The following is a 3,869-nucleotide window of genomic DNA, read 5'->3' as shown; positions in this document are numbered from 1 at the left end:
AGGGGGAGCGGAGAAGGGGGTTATGGTTTTGGAGGAGGGCACTTGTGGGGAAGAGCACTGGGTGTTATATGGAAACCAACTTAGCAATAAACTATTTAAAAAATAAAGTTCACCTATTTATTTTGAGATGAGAGAGAGAGAGAGGAGAGAGGGTGTGGGAGGGGGAGAGAGAGAGAGAGAGAGAGAGAGAGAGAGAGAGTGAGAGAGAGAGAGAATCCCAAGCAGATTCTGCACTGTCAGCACAGAGCCCAACACTGGCATCCAACTCATTAACCGTGAGATCATGACTTGAGCGGAAACCAAAAGTCAGATGTTTAACTGATGGAGCCATCCAGGTGCCATGAAACAGATTGCTGTTTTTCTCATAAAGATCACTTGGTGCTTTTTTCTATAAGTTTCTCCTTACCACCATCTGCAATGAAGATATCATCTCTTGATGTACTTAGGGTGATATTCTAAATGGTTAGTTTCTGGTCCAGCGTGGGCTAACGACCAACTGGAGAAGATGCCAGAAGGTCCACGTGCACTGGGTACGAAAAGCCTTCCACTGTACCAGCCATTAACTCTTTGGTTGTGGATTGGATGGAAAGTCCAAGGGTCATGGGGGAGGGGCAGGAGTCATAGAGGCTGCTGGGGATACTTGGGGAAGCCTGGGACGGCAACAATTTACCCAGTGGCAAGGACATATTTCAATGCCTTAACAATGGTGCAATTGTAACCAAGCCATCTGCTAAATGTCAGCCTGGGTGTACTCAGGTAAGGCTTTAGGCCTGGGGCTCAGAAAGGGCACCAGCCAGAGCTGGACCTGGCACTCTAGAGGCTCACGTGTTAGATAGTTGTGCCCAAGCCAGGGTTCAAAGACAGCTGGGCAGAAGCGTGAAACCCCGATCTGCTGGCAAGCGAGCAATTTACAGCAATGCAGTCATTGTTCCCAAGGTTGAGAAGGCTCCTTGCTGCCACTACCTTGGCCTTCAACGGTTTCAACTTGCAAACAAGTCAGGAGACATTAGACATTTTCACATTCTGCTCACCGCTTTTGAGATGGAGTGTCCTTTTTGTGAAGGATTGATCAGGATTGTTTTGAATGGGAGCCAAAAGGAAAGATGACACTCTGTGGACACCAATATATATTTTTAACCCTGATCATTTGCCATGTAGTTACTCTCCTTATCTTCCATGCTGAGGTGTTCTAAGAAACTGCAGAAGCACTGGATCTCAAAATGACTCTCCAAAGGCATATTTAGCCCATGTTGTTTTGAAAAAAAAAAAAAGTTGAGCTTGTCAAATAGGCTGCCTGAAGATGATAATTAAATTAAATGAAATTAATCCCAAGAACTACTATTATGGGATTGGCTGATTACATAGGTAGCTAAGACCCACTAACTACCATTTTCCCTGCTGCAGTCAAAAATGGCATTTTTGTTCTGTACCAAGAAGTAGTAACAGCAGCACAGCCCTGTCCACAGAAGGAACTCCTCTTTAAATGTAGCGTAAATCGAGGTGCAGGAGAGTCCTCCAGTGTGCTCCGGCCTGATGGCCTCCCTGACCTCGAATGTGCTTTGCTGTGCCATGCCACAGTTAATCAAGCTTTCTAGGTTTTAGTTAATTTCAGGACCCCAATAAATTGGTTTGTACTGGCATTAGTCCAGCCCTGCTAATTTCACAACCGTTTGCTTGGAAACTGCTACAAGTTTGCACAGGACTTAGCAAGCAGGGAGCCGGGGCAGAAAGCATAAAAGAAACTCTTGTTTGGTTTAAGTTCCATTAATATTGGGGAAAGCTGAACTCTAAGTGACAGAAAAACATGGCTGAGCACATGGATTTTGTAGCTAGGAGTGGATTTCTCTGTGTTCTTTACACCCTCTCCCTACTCATGGTGGATTTGAAAACAATAAAATGAAATAAACCCAAACCTTAGTTTGACATTTCTCTTTGTCTGATTGTTCTCAAGTTTTTGTCTCTGATTTCACAAGAGTCCCTTGAGGAATAGTCACTGTAGCCCATAATCTAGTAAAAGGTTCATTTGGGTTTAGGTTTTTTATTTCTAAAGATACAATTCTTGGAGATTCTTTTTTCGATTACAGCAGGCTTTTATGACTGAGAGGTTACCAGGAAAATTCAAAAGCAGGCAGAGGAAGGATCCCTAATGAGAACAGACATTTGGGGCCGCCAGTGTAAATTAGCTGCTATGGAGAAAAACCCTGATTACTGAATCTTTCAGGCTTCCAGAGGCTCAGCAATGTCTCTGGCACTTGGGGTGTAGAATGTCCTACAGCCAGAGAAATATGGTTTGGAAGGGGCCAATAGGCTGAGTGAATAGGCACATAGAATGTGATTTGACAAAGACTGCTTGAGGTTGAAGGAATCTGAGACATCATGGAGTTCCACTCTTACATTTTACAGATGGGAAAACCGAGGCCCAAAGGAGGCAGGAGGTTGTGATATGAGCCATCCAATGCAGAGACAGGACTAGAGCCAAGAGTCCTAATTCTCAGTTCCGGGATCAGTCCAGGTTCTGATGCTGCTTCCGTTGTGTCAAGAACATAATATTTTCTCTAATATGAAAAAAGAAAGGAAGACGTGGACACTTGCTTACAGAGCCAATGTGAGGGTGGTTCTTGAGGGTTTCAGATTGTTTTGGCAAAACTCTCTAGGCGCACAGATTTCTTGCTAGATTTAAAATCATCTAGTGATGCCTCAGTGGCTCAGTCGGCTGGGCGTCCACCTTGGGCTCAGGTCATGATCTCCTGATTCATGAGGTTGAGCCCTGCATGGAGCTCTGTGCTGACAACCCAGAACCTTCAGATTCTGTGTCTCCCTCTCTCAAATTAACATAAAAAAATTTAAATCATCTAAACACAAAGCAAACTGGAGATGAGTGTTTGATTCTGTCTACATGATGCCTAAACAGACAGTTAATTCAGTCAAAAAATAGTAATCATGTTGTTGATTTGCAAACACAATAAGTTGGTGGAGTCAATCGCTCGCTTTTTAACTCCTTGAGAGACAGTGTAGGTTATGAATAAAAGCCTTAGACTGGCTGTCAGAAAACCTGGTGTCCGGACCCAGCAGAGCTACTTAATCACTACCCACCTGGCCCCAGTCCTCAGTTTCTCCCTTTGTAAATTAATCCGATTGGGACTAAATTGTCTCTAAGGGGCCTTAGGGTTTTCACCTTCGAGAGTACCACTATATGCATACTCAGTCCTTTCCCAGTATGGGATGTGAGAGGATCATGTTCTGCTTGTGGTCTTTGTCATGTGCGTGAGGTCAGCAGCCCCACATTTCTAGTGTGAGACGAGATTTCTGGATATAACTCACAGCTTACCTCCATTTCACTCCCAGCTTGGCTCCTAAGTAGGGCAGCTCACTGTTTGCTCTGGTCCCCTCCCTTAGTTTTCCTCTCATAAAGAGAAAAGGAGTCCAGTATTCAATTGACAGGAGGGAATCAGCAGTACTGTGAAAGGTGTCTGCATGTCACCATCTGACCTCATCATGAGAGTACCAACCATTCATCAGCCCACATCTCCCTCCCGGACTACCCATGCCTGAACGCTGCATAATTGGCCTGCAGGATCCTTTAAAAAGAGGTAGGGAACAAGGAAGTAGTGTTGACTTAATGATGGGTTCCATGTCATGTGTTGAATCTGATTCTTTCTGGTTGATTTCTGACTCTTTTAACCTCTGAATGAGATCTCCTGGCATTTGCCCCTGACCATCCCATTTACTTGCCGACATTTTTCTGAGTGGATCCAAGCCAGTGATGTTCTGGCACCAGCTCTCACCAGCCTATGAGCGGCAACTGTGCACATCTCTTACCAACTCCACATTAAGCGACAATCCACCAGTAATTTGAAACTGGCCACAGT

Source organism: Suricata suricatta, chromosome X, assembly GCF_006229205.1.
Source record: "Suricata suricatta isolate VVHF042 chromosome X, meerkat_22Aug2017_6uvM2_HiC, whole genome shotgun sequence".
Taxonomy (NCBI): Eukaryota; Metazoa; Chordata; class Mammalia; order Carnivora; family Herpestidae; genus Suricata; species Suricata suricatta.
Note: the sequence above shows the minus strand (reverse complement) of the source record.